General features: G+C 35.4%; 1 non-coding gene across 1 annotated transcript; it reads right to left on the bottom strand.

The window, feature by feature from the left end:
- Positions 1-11,431: 11,431 nt before the first annotated feature.
- LOC139894726 (small nucleolar RNA R71) lies at positions 11,432-11,537 on the bottom strand. The gene has a single exon (XR_011775211.1). It is a non-coding gene; the product is annotated as a small nucleolar RNA R71 (small nucleolar RNA).
- Positions 11,538-16,049: the final 4,512 nt, after the last annotated feature.

Raw genomic sequence — 16,049 nt, 5'->3', positions numbered from 1 at the left:
GGAGGTGCTTCTGAAGTTGTCACTTTTGTACTTTTGGAACTCAATTAATCTACTAATACTTCTATCTTGTATAATGTCTTTTGTTATTATGATAGGTGATATTATTGCCATGATTAGCGAGTAGTTATCTTTTGTGTACGCTATGATGTAATTAGTTACACTGCTGAAATAATATTGTGGAATGTGTATGTTGTTGAGATGCCTTCCGATTATGTTTTGAACTCAATCGTTTTTCCAACTAATAGAACGTAGTTATTGGCTCTGTTATTGGAAAGTCGCAACACCGATTGAGAGTACACTATATGTGTCACCCATTAGTAAGAGAACTCTGTTGAATACATAACAAGTTTGACAGAGGCACACCGGTTGTAGTAAGTCAACCTGAGCTATGGATTCCGGCAGATGTCCCTTTTGTAATGGAAACTCTGACTAAGACTTGGAGTACACGGTTTGAACCATGCAGGAATAGCCACTAAGCATATAAACTTAGTAAGTGCACGCTGAAGAACAAAGGTTGTTGTAAGTTGTACCTCTGCTACGTTATGCCATGGAAATGATCCAGTATTGGCAAGTACATTGCACCACAACGCGGTCTCAAGCATTGCACCTAAGGATGGCACCCGCGAGTCGTGGGCGCAGATTCACTACATCCATCACCCGCACTCGCGGTTTTTTTGAAGATTCATTAGCCCGCGGATCTTGATTAACGGATTTATTTTTAGATCCATGCACGTACCCACGGATATTCGCGGGTCGCAGGTTCACCCGCAGATCTTATTCATGAAGTATATGTAAATTAAAGTATTCAAATATAAAAAAATAAATATCTTTACATAATTCAAAGTGACATGAAAAACATCATTCAATCATATATCCAGGTTTATGATATAATAAAATGAGAATATATATATATATATATATATATATATATATATATATATATATATATATATATATATATATATATATATATATATATATATATATATATATATATATATATATATATATTATATTTTTTGCTAATATATGTAAAGTTACAATGTTTAAAATTAACAATCAAAATCTATTTGTTAAACCTAATCAAACAATATGTTGACGAATTACTTAAGCGATAGGTAAAAATTAATTTTATTAAGATGGTCTAATAAATGAAACAAACAACGATATGCTTTGATTATATAATACATGTAATGTATAGATGTAAGATGCTCTGGTTACTAAAAGGTTTGATAACAAAATGATATGAGGAATGTAGAAACTTATACGGAGTAAATTATTACGTATTGGCAATTTATACAAGGTGGAGATTTTCACCCATTTAGAACAGGTATATCCGTGATTATTCAAACGGGTATTAAGGATTTTCAGATCGGATTTTACCTGTAACAGCTCTATTACATCCATCACCCACCCGCGACCCATCAGCGGGTACAAGATTACATCCATCGCCCACCCACGAGTAAAGATTTTTGATTTTATCCGCCCATCACGGATGCGGTTATCCGCGGATCTCAGATTTTTTAGATCCATTGCCATCCCTAATTGCACCCAGCTTGAGGGATTATTTAGTTAATTAAGGAACTGTTAGTTTAAAATCCATAAAGGATTGGATCGTTAGCATAACCGAACGTGTTCACGGAAGTTACATTGTAATTTGGCCATGGTGTTCTTTATGATTGGACTCTTTTCATTAAAAAACTAACTACCTTTGATTAACCAATCATTAATGAAATCATCGAAACACATCGCGTCTCTCGAATTAGGAATACCTTGTCCTTCGTTATGCATAAGAAGTTTAGACCTTGTGGAAAGTTAATGTGCCGCCTTTTTCGAGCCTTCCTATTGATGAGCCGTTCATGCCTACACCTACTCGTGTTTGATGGACGTTGGTGGTTGAGGGTATTGCTGTCTATTCAAAATCACCAAACCTAGCATAATTACCCACTAACATATCAGTGACCTTATAAGGGCATCTAGGTGTTGGGATTTAACAAGTTTCATAATACTTATAATCATTCAAGAAATAAGATTTGCGGAAGCGTGTAGATTACCATTTTGAAACTTGTAAATCTTTAACCAATTAAAGTTAAATCCCAATAAGGATCAAGTTGTGAAACATACTTACAAACTAAGAGTGGGTTTAGAGTTTATACCTCCTCAAGCTAGTTGAGGGTTAGTTCAAAAAAAGATGATGAAGATGATGGAGAATGGAGCTTCAAAGTGATGAAACCTCAAGGAAAAATACCCCAAGCTTTTGCACCAACACCTAGCCTTTGGTTAGGATTTAATAACACTTGAATTGAGCTTGCAATAACCAAATGAAGAACCCTTTCTTCCTCCCAAAAGGCCACAAAATTCAGCTGGGTTTTAGGAGAGTTTTGTGCAGAATTTTGATCTACAATTGCATGTATGTATTGCTACTAGTCAAAGGACATGTATATGTGGAATTGTGTTATGGAAAGCAACAAGAATAAGCATGGGATAGACTTTCTTGGGGCTCCAAAATCTGCCCACCATCCATTATTTTATAACAAGAATGATTTTATAAAACTTGTAATAATTTTATAAAACTTGTATAAAATAAACATGTATTTGTTACTTGCAATAATTTTATAAACCATTTTATAAAATATAACATAACATAATTATTTAAACCTATAAATAATTAAATCCACATCATATATAAATTATCCAAATAATTTATCTCAAGTGATTATAATTTAGAAAACCGATTTTTCTAAAGTTCAAGTGTCGCGTATTTATTTAACAATCCAACCGTTAAAATAAATACATATAAAGTGTTGGTAAGCTTGTTATTGGGTATGACCCGACTTGGATCATAACACATTAGCCACATTAATTTAATATGTCTCTCGGGCATACGAAATACCTTCAATCTCCCACTTGCACGAGAAACATAAGAAATTAATGCAAGTGATGGATACCACCTAACGACCGTCCATAACCCCCAATATGTTACGACTTTGTACCATTCAATAACATCATTCATTTCGAGTTCCCATCTCGAATATGAATAGGTGAATCTTTTCATTACATTCTTTTGTCCTAGATGTCATGTTAAATCCAAGAGATACAGAGTGATCACTCTCCTTTAGATTTAACTTTATCAGGCCTTAGACATCTGACTCTCAACGAATAAGAGGGACAAATTCCATCTTGACTACATACGTCCTAAATATATACCTTGCATTATACCTGAGCTCCTCCTTATGAACTACCATATTTCAGAATAGCGAAGGAAAGAATCAAGGCACAATACTTGGCAAATATCTGAACCCATTATGTATCTCAGGTCAGAGGATACAATGATATTCGCCTTTACTCAAGATTACATGTGATCAACCACAAAGGCTCCATTTAGTGAATCTTGAGAGCGGGTCTTCCAATATTTGTATCCCACAAATATCTATGAACCTTGGTAGCAACCTTGCCCCATATTCAGTCCGTGAATGGATACCAATCCAAGTTCATAATAGTCTAAACCTCACACTTGCTCCCACAAATGTGATCGACTACGAAATTTAGAATAATTACTTATTCATGGATAAAATATGCAAAATAGGAACATAACTCAAAATAAATTAATGCGATAATTATATTAATGAGTTTGAACAATTTCGTTCTGTTACAATACTTCAAACAAATCATGACCAATCACTAAAATATCGAAGCCCTAATGCACAAACATGTCCAGTATGTTTTGCTCCATGTAAGAGCTTCGTGAGAGGATCCGCTATATTAAGATCTGTGTGAACTTTGCGAATACATATCTTTCCCTTTTCAACTTCATCCCTTATGTAGTTGAATCTCCGCTCAATGTGACGGGTCTTTTGGTGAGCACGAGGTTCTTTGATTTGAGCAATCGCACCCTCGTTGTCACAAAAGATCTCAAGAGAGTCCTGAATGGAAAGGACTACTCCTAAGTCGTCGATGAATTTCTTCATCCATGTAGCTTTCTGAGCTGCTAATGATGCGATGATGTACTCCAACTCTGTAGTGGATAAAGCAACAACATCCTGTTTTGAACTCTTCCAAGAGACCGCACCTCCATTTAACGTGAAGACATAACCGGATTGTGATCGAGAATCATCTCGATCAGTTTGGAAACTCGCATCCACGTAACCTTTTACAGTGAGTTCCTCCTCACCAGACCCATATATCAGAAACATATCCTTAGTCCTCCTAAGGTATTTCAATTTACTTTTGACATCAATCCAATGACTGTTCCCTGGGTTATTCTGGTATCTACTTGTCAGGCTAAGAGCGCATGACACATCCGGTCTAGTGCATATCATTGCATACATGATTGACCCAATGACAGACGCATATGGGACTTTCTTCATTCTCTCCTATTCATCTTCCGTGGTGGGGCACTGAGATGAACTGAGAAGTGTTCCCTTTTGAATAGGTACCAAACCTTTCTTAGAGTTCTCCATCTTGAACCTTTTCAAGATCTTTTCAATGTATGCACTTTGATTCAAACCTATCAGTTTCTTGGATCTATCCCTGTAGATCCCAATCCCCAAAACGTATTGTGCTTCTCCAAGATCCTTAATGGAGAAGCATTTACTTAGCCAAGTTTTAACACCTTCCATTGCCGAAATATCATTTCCAAATAACAATATATCATCCACATATAGTACAAGGAACATGATAGTGCTCCCACTAGCTTTCTTATATACACAAGCTTCATCACCATTTTTAATGAAGCCAAATTTCTCGGCTTCCTCATTAAAGCGATGATTCCACATTCTAGATGCTTGTTTCAATCCGTAGATTGACTTCTTTAACTTGCATACCTTTTTAGGATATTTCGGATCAACAAAACCTTCAGGCTGAACCATATAGACATCTTCCACAAGATATCCATTTAGAAAAGCGGTCTTGATATCCATTTGCCATATTTTGTAATCATAATGAGCAGCAATGGCAAATAATATCCTAATAGACTTTAGCATTGCCACAGGCGAAAAAGTTTCATCATAGTCAACCCCTTGAGTTTGAGTGAAACCTTTTGCTACAAGTCTAGCTTTATATGTATCTAAGTTTCCATGTATGTCTGTTTTCATTTTGAAAAGCCATTTACAATCAACTAGCCTAGAGCCAGGAGGTTGCGCAACAAGTTCCCAAACTTGGTTGTCATACATGGATTGCAACTCAGCGTTCATGGCTTCCTGCCATTTATCTTTATCAATCCTTGATAAAGCGTCTTGGTAGTTGGTTGGTTCATCCAAATCAACCACATAGCAACCATCCATGAGAAACCCATATCTCTCAGGAGGATTACTAATCCTACCAGATCTGCGAACGTCTTGTGTATTTTGATCATCCATTTGATCATTCTCAACATTTTCATGTTGAGTGCTAGTGTCAACCAATTGTGTATCATCCAATTGATCTTGAACCTCCTCAAGATCTACCTTCCTTTCACTATTACCTTCCATGAGGAACTTAGTTTCAAGGAATTCAGCCTTCCGAGCAACAAATACATTCTGCTCGGATGGATCATAGAAATAATATCCCATATCATCCTTGGGATATCCTATGAAGATACACTTCGTGGATCGAGCATTCAACTTATTAGGGACGTAATGCTTAGGATAAGCTTCACATCCACATACCTTTAAGTATGATAGAGATGGAGGTTTTCCAAACCACATCTCATGAGGAGTTCGTTCCACTTTCTTGGTTGGGGCCATATTTAAAATACGAGCCGCGGAGCATAGACAATAACCCCAAAATGATAGAGGCAACAAGCTTCTAGCCATCATAGATCGAACCATATCTATTAGGGTTCGGTTCCTCCTTTCGACTACACCATTAAGCTGTGGTGTCCCGGGTGGAGTAAGTTGCGAGATAATCCCACAACTTCTAAGATGATCTTGGAAAGCATCGCTTAGGTATTCACCTCCTCTATCGGTACGAAGTACCTTGATTGTCTTATTGAGTTGATTTTGTACTTCGTTTTGATACTCTTTGAATGCTACAAAAGTTTCGTCCTTATGTCTTAAAAAGTAGACATATCCGAAACGACTGAAGTCATCAATGAAAGTAACGAAGTATCTTTCACCATTCCTAGCTATAGGCTTAAAGGGTCCACATACATTCGAATGTATTAATCCCAATAAGACTTTAGCCCTTTCATGGGTCCCTTTGAAAGGTGCTTTAGTCATTTTGCCTTGTAAACAAGATTCACATACATCAAATGTGTCTAGTTCATTTGATTTCAAAAGTCCATTATTTTGAAGTGTATGCATTCGATTCTTGTTTATATGACCAAAGCGACAATACCATAAGTAGGAATCACTCAAATCCCTTTTGAGTTTCTTGGTGTTTGCATGGTATATTGAGCTATTGTATGATGTGTCATCATGAACCAATTCATAAATACCATTAGAAGGCGAAGCCTTAAAATAGAACACATTATCTAAAGAAACATGGATGTCATCGTTAATGAAATTAAGATTAAAACCATATTGTTTCAAACGGGATACAGAAATAATGTTTCGTGACAAATCGGGTGCATACAAAACATTTTTCAAAATAAGCTCCAAACCACTTGGAAGCTTTAAAACAAAGTCTCCATGAGCATTCACTTGCACCCTTGCTTCATTTCCCATGAAGAGACTTGTTGTTCTCGCATCTTGATCACTTCTTTTGAACCCCTGCAAAGAATTGCAAATATGAGTTCCACATCCTGTGTCTAATACCCATGTATTAGAAGAAGTAATACTAAGCTCAATGTATACCATATATACATTACCTGAGGTTTGCCCTGCATCCCTCTTTTCCTTCAACTCCTTAAGGTAGACCGGGCAGTTGCGTTTCCAGTGACCCATTTCACCGCAACCAAAGCACGGATCTTCCTTGGGGTTAGCTTTTCTGACAACTTTTTGCTTCTTGTTATTATTGGTTGAGGTAACCATCTTCCCCTTTCCCTTACCCTTGCCTTAGTAGGCGGGTCCTTTCCTCTTAGCCGACTTCGGCTTATAAGTGTTATTGTTTTTGGACCCACCTTCATTGATCATAAACATGGGTGAAGCCCTTTTACCCATGCTTGCTTCAGCCGTCTTAAGCATGGCATGTAATTTGCCAATGCTCTTATCCCAACCATTCATATTGTAATTCATTACAAATGTGTCAAACCTCTTTGACAAGGAATTAAGGATAAGATCCGTGGCTAATTCATTAGACACGTTGCATTTTAGACGGTTCGCTCGATCAATTAGGCTTTTCATCTTAAGGACATAAGATGAAACAGATTGGGAGTCGTCCATCCGACATGCATGAAGCGCTCGAATCGTTTCGAAGCGCTCGACATGATCTTGTTGAAGGAACATCTCCTTCAACTGTGTGATCATGTCATATGCACTATGATGCTCAAAATCCTTTTGGAGTTCGGGTATCATAGTCCCAAGCATGAGGCAAGAAACTTGCACCGAATCGGTGCAATATTTCTCCCAATAAGCCATGCCTTCCGTATCATCCTCATCCGGTTGATCGGGAATGGGGTCTTCCAACACATACGCCCTATCCTCTAGTTTTAGGACGATTCTTAGATTGCGGAACCAATCCATGAAGTTCGTATGGTTGAGTTTTCCTTTTCGAGGATTGACCTCAACGATAGGTTGTTAAAGTTGATAGGTGCGTTTGGAATGTTGTTGTTATTGGCGGCCATCTACAAAATTTAACAAAGTTGTTAAGTATTAATTTTAATTTAACAATCAATACCCTTTAAATCCAATTGATATTTATTAAATTTTAGAATCCAACGGTAAACCAAATTTCGGTTAGGTGACCTTTATCCCGTCATTTGATTTAGCTAGGTAGTCATTATATGACAATTGCAATCCTTTTGCAATTTCTAAGTTATGGGATCATGCAATCCTTTTGCATGGCATATTTATCCCATCAACGCCTATTTGTTCCTCATGCTTCGGTGACCCTAAGTTCATGATTTCCAAATCAAGTCGTCCTACTTGTGCCAACGTGTAAATTCAACACACAAGTGGTTAGGTGACCTTTATCCTACAAGTGTGCGAGATTCACCTCAATCATATTAGTTTGCTCATAACGGTTAGGTGACCTTTATCCCATTATGAGTTCCCTAATATTTTTAAGTGTTGCACAAAAGGATGGCGTTTAACTTGTTTGCCTTGTTTGTTAAAGGGATTTTAAGTTTTCATTATTTCTAGTTTGAGAAAATTTTTATGCCATACACCAACATGCATTTAGTGTATGGTTCATTTGAAATCCATTTTCAAGACTTGTAATCTTAGCCAATTACTTGATATAAACTATTTTATATATGCGTGATCCTTTTAGTGTTCTTAGTAACCATTTATTAATGTCCTTTTGCCATTTCAATTTAACCATTTAAATTGTCGTTTTGCATGTAGTTAATAATGTCTAATTTAACCAATTAAATTGTTAGTTAGTTTGTTGTTAACTTGTGTGATTAACTTGTAGCATACAAACATACAATCCACAATCATACAATAAACAACCATGCATGCAAAATAAATATGTTCACAATCAAGCCATTTTGGTAGGCATTTGTTTAGCCGAAAACAAATGCTACCGGTAAAGGGTTATAACACAAAGTAGGAGATTTCAAATCTCCCACTTAATCTTGCATCCAAATGCTTCATCTTGTGTTCTTCAAGTCATCATCTTGCATCTTCATTTTTACAAAATATATCCTAATACATTTTTCTAAAAAATGAAAATACAACCTAATCTATTTTACATACCAAATATAAAATAAATTACATGACCAAATGAATAAATATTATTACATACCAAATGAATAAATATTAAATCAACCAAACATGCAACCAAACACAAGGTCAAGGCTTAGATTGTGAACATTATCTACATAAGTGATAGGCAATACAGAATCACAAGTGATTGGAAACACAGAATCACAAGTGATCGGCAACACAGAATCACAAGTGATTGGCAATACAGAATCACAAGTGATTGGCAATACAGAATCACAAGTGACTGGCAATACTAAATGCAGAATCACAAGTGATTTTGGCCAAAATGACAACCCACCCAAAACCAAAAATTTTACATTCTACTTCATGCATGTTCATAGAATGCAAAATTATAGTGGGTTTAATAACCATCTCGAAGCATATTTCAACAACTTCGGCTCTAGATACCATTGTTGGGTTTTAACAAGTTTCATAATACTTATAATCATTCAAGAAATAAGATTTGCGGAAGCGTGTAGATTACCATTTTGAAACTTGTAAATCTTTAACCAATTAAAGTTAAATCCCAATAAGGATCAAGTTGTGAAACATACTTACAAACTAAGAGTGGGTTTAGAGTTTATACCTCCTCAAGCTAGTTGAGGGTTAGTTCAAAAAAAGATGATGAAGATGATGGAGAATGGAGCTTCAAAGTGATGAAACCTCAAGGAGAAATACCCCAAGCTTTTACACCAACACCTAGCCTTTGGTTAGGATTTAATAACACTTGAATTGAGCTTGCAATAACCAAATGAAGAACCCTTTCTTCCTCCCAAAAGGCCACGAAATTCAGCTGGGTTTTAGGAGAGTTTTGTGCAGAATTTTGATCTACAATTGCATGTATGTATTGCTACTAGTCAAAGGACATGTATATGTGGAATTGTGTTATGAAAAGCAACAAGAATAAGCATGGGATAGACTTTCTCGGGGCTCCAAAATCTGCCCACCATCCATTATTTTATAACAAGAATGATTTTATAAAACTTGTAATAATTTTATAAAACTTGTATAAAATAAACATGTATTTGTTACTTGCAATAATTTTATAAACCATTTTATAAAATATAACATAACATAATTATTTAAACCTATAAATAATTAAATCGACATCATATATAAATTATCCAAATAATTTATCTCAAGTGATTATAATTTAGAAAACCGATTTTTCTAAAGTTCAAGTGTCGCGTATTTATTTAACAATCCAACCGTTAAAATAAATACATATAAAGTGTCGGTAAGCTTGTTATTGGGTATGACCCAACTTGGATCATAACACATTAGCCACATTAATTTAATATGTCTCTCGGGCATACGAAATACCTTCACTAGGTACATCATAATAACTACAAAGTCACTGCTTATTCATGAGCCAGCATTTCACAATCTCATCCAAGTAACATAACTGATGAAATGATTACATGCACTTATCTTAACTTTATCTAAAATACAAATTTTATCTTTATCGCTTTATTTTATTATATTAGAAAATATAAAAACCCAAAATTATCCCAAACTACTCCTTAGATCGTTTAACTACTAGGATATATATTTACGGCTAAGGTTTGAATCTGTTGTCTTCTTAAACGCTCGACCCTAGGTCATACTTCCCTTGCTCACTTATATGAAGGGGTAGTAGATTTAGGTCCCGCTATTATAAATTTAAAACACTGCTCTCCTTCTAGTACCCTTGATAGAAGGCCTGCGGCCTGACGACGCCACACTAAAATAAACAGTCCGTTATGGTCACATCAGTCGGAGACGTAGTTTTTGGCGCCGCAGCCAGGGAATGGTATTAGACAATATTGTTTCAATCAAACTTATTTACAAGCTTTGAGTGGCGTCTAAGAAAGAAAATTATACACGGGCTTAGTTGTTGAATTTTCCGAACAATCTCCAAATTATTAGAACCAAAAGGATCCTGCCTCTCGGTAGTCAATCTGGCCATTTGGTTTGTTAAATAGTTTGTGTGAAACTATGTTATCAAAATACCAGGAAAACAACAGTAAGAACCAAAATATCTTTAGAAAAACCCTTAGTAGTTAATAGATTATACTACCTTACACTAACATAGATTAACATAACTTTAGAATAGATTAGTTTACTTTAGAATCCCTTAGAACTCCCTATCTATATTTAAAAATAGGCATACCTACTGTGTGACCCAAACCTGACCTAGACCAGGACAGCTGATATTCGTCCCTGATCCAGAATTGATACTATTTAAAGCACGCAAGGAAGAAAGACTTAGAGCTCTCGTTAACCCGATGGCTCTACAAATTACTCTTTCTGAAAACACCAAACCCTTAATTGAAGGTCAAGGAGAACCAATTATATTTTTAGAGATCCAAGGACATTCATTCGAGTTAAAACATCATATTGTACAACTTATCCGAAATAGTTGTCAATTTCATGGATTACCAAACGATGACCCCAACTCTCACCTTGATAAATTCATCTGTCATTCACACTCCTATAAACATTAAGGAATAGGCCAAGATATAGTCCGTATATACTTGTTTCCCTACTCTCTCACTCATCATGCGCAGACGAGGTTTGAAGGACTAGAAAATGATTCCATTGCATCATGGAAGGAAATCGCTATGAAGTTCTGACTAAGTACTTTCCTCCTTCCGAACAAGCCAAGCTTAAAAACGACATCATTAACTTTAAACAAAGTTATGGTGAATCTATTTACACTGCATGGGATCGATTCAAAGCGTAACTTACGAAATGCCCTTATCACCAGTTAGAACGTTCAGCCCAAATCTGTAACTTATACAATGGTCTTATGGTAAATCATATGACGATGATCGATGCAGCAACTCAAGGAAATCTAATGAATTAAACCGCAGATGAAGCATGGGAATTGCTCGAAAACATGATTGTGCATCATCATAACTGAAATAATGGTGAACAACCTTCATCATCTGCCCCACTCTCTGCAGAAAATATCCAAATGGAGGCCATCAAACCCTTACGGACAAGATGAAGTCTCATGCAAACAACTCAGAGAGCTGAAGACGCAACCGCAGCAGGTGAATCAAGTTCAATCCAGTAATAACTGTACATAAAGTTAAAAGGGACAAACTACTGCTTATGTTTCTCATGTCCTTTAGAGCTGGGCCTTAGTGTCTATTCATGTCATATGTTTTGTCATCATAAAATATGGGGGATTGTTGAGTCCCCTATAGAATTAAGGATTTTATTGTGACAAAACATGAGTATAGGCACTAGTTGTAATGTGCAGGCCAGCATAAGTTTATTTAATTACAACATCATTGTATGTTGTGTTTAAGTGTTTTGGCATGTTGCCTTTACTATCAGCACAAGATAGATCACGATTCAAGGTTACTTCATGACCAGCATAGGATGTATGCAGAACCATCAAGAGGATCAAGTGAAAGACCAGTAAATGAAGAACCAGCATAGGCTGGAGCAGCACACAACACTTAGGCAAATCATGCTCCATTACAAGAATTATGGTTTCTTGTGTTGTCTACATCAATTGGTACTATTCAACTGACATCGAAGACGAAATTGAACAGAGACGGACACGTTTCGACGGCTGACTATTGACCTTACAAGACAAAAATGGAATGCAGAAGCTTAACCCATGCGTAGTTCATGGTTAATACTTTTTCAACGCCTACGACCAACATTCTATCTGTTTAATCAATTCGAATGACCAAAGGGGTGTTACTGCAATTTGCTAATGAAAAAGGAAAGGGAAGTCACGTGCTTCCTGCCATAGTTGTCGGCTGAGTATAAACATCCTTTGTACCAGTGGAAATTAGATCAATTACACGGTTATTATGGCTCCTATAAATAGTTGAAACCACAATTGTATAAATTAGTGGTGCGGGTATATAATCAATAGAGTCCAGACCTTGTATAAGCTTGATTCGTTAAAAAACTATCTAGCTGTAATCTGTATCAACCAGTTATCTATTCCGCCAAACGATAACCTTGATTCTTTGAGATTATTTCAATAAAAGAATAACGATGAGAATTACATATGAATCTGATTTAATTACTTGTTAATTATATGCTTAACTGTTAAATTAACCTAATTGACAAAAAGAATTGTGTCCCCCCTACAAACTTTTTTGTTGTTATATCGGGACCAACAGAAAAAATTTAAGAAGAAAAAGGCCAAGATTCGTCGAGAGATGGAGTGTGAAGATGAGGAGGAGGATGAAGAAGAAGAAACGAGTAGTTATCGGTTAAGTTTATCGTAGTTTGTTTTAATTAATGAATAAGCAAAACTTCACTTAGGACCAACTTGATTTGTTTTTTAGTGTGATGTATTTTTTTTATCAGTGCAACGTTTGATTATATGTTATATTTTGTTATTTAAAATAGTTAGTTTTTAATAAATTAACTAAATAATAAACAAATAAATAATAAATATTTTTTCACTTTAAGACACTGAAAACTAACACTAAACGATTTCTCCACTTTCTTAGCAATGTCAGTTTTTCCGTATCAGTACAGTTAGCATTCATTTATCAATGAAATTGATACTGAACGACACTCAGTACTCTAAAGGTATGAGGACACAATCTTATTCTCTAGATTATGTATTTAACTAAATATATGTGATATAAATTTAGAACTAATTGATGTCCAAGAAAATATTAGAACTAAATATTAGAACTGATAATTTTGTTGATGGATAATTTTGAGGTAATTGAAATTCAATAAAGGTCTAAACGCACGTATGTTCTCTCCAAAAATAACATAATGAACTTAGCATTGTAACAAAAACGATTCTACCTCATTAGAATCACCATTTTCATCAACACATCAAAGCAAAAACAAAAATCTCTCTTCTTCATCTTTTTCTTTAACCTTCGAACGAAACAATGAATGAAGATCCGAATCAACCCACCATCCACCAACGAAACGCGCCACAACAGCCAAATGTTCCACCACAATCAACCATCAACAACCAAGTTCCGTCATCATCCACACAATCTAACTTGCCAAATAGTAATGAAATAACGCCAACGTATTGGCTAAATCATGGTGCCCTTCCTCCTCCTTATCCTCCTCACGTGCCTTTTATCACGGGTCAAGAATCAATACGTTACCATAATCAAAGAAACAGTTGGGCAATTGGCCTTTGTGATTGTTTCTCCGACCTTAAAGTTTGTAAGAATATCATCCATGAAAACTAATTATACAATTTACGAACAAAATATACATTTTTTATATTATATTGGATTTGAAATGTTTGTCTTCTTTCAGGTTTTTTGGTACTTCTTTGTCCATGTGTTGCATTTGGAAAGATTGCTGAAATTGTTAATGAAGGAGAAACAGGTAATTATAGCCTTCTGAAAAAGATATATTAATGAAATTGATAAAAAATACATTGTCAAAACCTTTTTATAGCAAAATGCATTTTCTTTAAAAAATATATATATATATGTTCTTGTTCCCAATTTTTTGGTCACCTTTGACACATCATGGGGATGAATTTTGGAATTCAACAAAATTTTAGATAAATCAAGTCACATTATACATTACTTGTTTGTATAGTACAATCTATCAATGTACGAAGTGATTGAATTTACTAAAACCTTTTTGAATTTATCACTACCCTTGCAGATACCTTTTTTTATCCATGTACTGGGGTCGCCCTGTTTGCACTCACATGTAGCGAAACGAAGGTGAATGCAGAAGAATTCAAAGCTATCCCTAGATTTTTTTACAACGGGATAACCTTGGTTTTTTTAGATTCGCCTTACTTTGCTATGTGCGAGCGCGAACATGACGAATCCAGTGGATGCGAGAAAAAAGTTATCTAGGCCATGATGGATTGATTCTCCATCACAACTAGTTCTCACAAAATTGGTCAAGGCGTACAAAAGCAAGTTTTTTTTAAAAAAAAAAAAAAAAATGTAAATTATATAAAACTTTATGAAGTTGTATTATATATACTAATAATTAACCAACAATTAATATTATTAATATATATACTAAATGCTAATTCACGTACAAATGGTGCAACCCTATTGGCTGAACAACTACAGTATATTAGTAAAGGGGCAAGGGTACTTTTGTCTTTTTGCACTCCTATATATTTATTATATACACATACGTAATCCACTACCCGATAATTTTTATAAAATACAAAAACAAAAATTAATAAAGATCTTGAACAAATCTGATAAACAAGATCATCCAACAAAATTGACAACCTAAAATTAATAAGTAATAAGCATTAGTAAACAAAAATTTTTTCACCTATCAAAACACCACGATCAACCACCACCGGTAGCCACTTCCGGCAACAAACACCGTCAGTGAGCACTGTCGACAGCCGTCAGCCACCACTAACTAATGTTAGTTGCTGGATATAAAAAATGTTTTCAGATCATGCCACCGAAGGGAGTATTATTATTTACAGATCTATAGCAACAAACCACCACAACCACCTGCGGTTGTTTTTAATGATGGAGACACCAAATCTGGCTGGAAAAGTAACAAAAAAGACGGAGTCAGGAGTGATGGTGTGGGAGAGCGTTAACCACCGCCGTCAACCAACAACATAATACACCACTTTTTTATTTCTTAAACAAGTCTTAGCCACCACCTCCAGACACCAACGTGAACCACCACCTTCAGAAACCAACGTTAAGCACCAAGTAATCGGTGTCACCGAAAAAAGGAAAAGTCGGCAGTGTGTGAAGATAAACAGTTCGGATCTGTCAGGTGACCGTTGATTTGGTGGTGACATACGGCGTTTGGATGGTATTGGCCGGCGTCCATGTCGTCTGTGCGCCTCCACTACCACCGGTTTCTTGAATTTTAACACAAATAGATTCAAACTTTTTGTTGGATATAAATTGAGTACTTTAAAAATTGATGATGTAGTGGTAAATATGAAATTAAAAAATAAAATAAAATAAAAACTTGAATGTAGTTCAAATCCCTCTGTTTCTCTATCTAAAAAGAAGGGTGGTGATGGTGACTAGAAAAAAGATAAAGAAATAAATGTAGATGGAATCTTAATTTGGTAGGTGTATGGTGAAGTTAAACGAGTAAAATAAAATGATCACAGGGTTCCACGCAAATTGTCTAAATTTGATTTTTTATGACTGTAAAACTTTTTTAGGATACGTGTGATGTTTTAGTACATTACGTGTTCACCTTTTTTTTATAAGTTTTAAAATTTATATAAAAATGGTATCACATACTACTACATCCCAAATCTATTATCCGTTATTCTATTTTAAAATGTCTCAAATTAATTGT

Source organism: Rutidosis leptorrhynchoides, chromosome 2 (genome assembly GCF_046630445.1).
Source record: "Rutidosis leptorrhynchoides isolate AG116_Rl617_1_P2 chromosome 2, CSIRO_AGI_Rlap_v1, whole genome shotgun sequence".
Taxonomy (NCBI): domain Eukaryota; kingdom Viridiplantae; phylum Streptophyta; class Magnoliopsida; order Asterales; family Asteraceae; genus Rutidosis; species Rutidosis leptorrhynchoides.
Note: the sequence above shows the minus strand (reverse complement) of the source record. Positions and strands in the feature narration are given on the sequence as shown.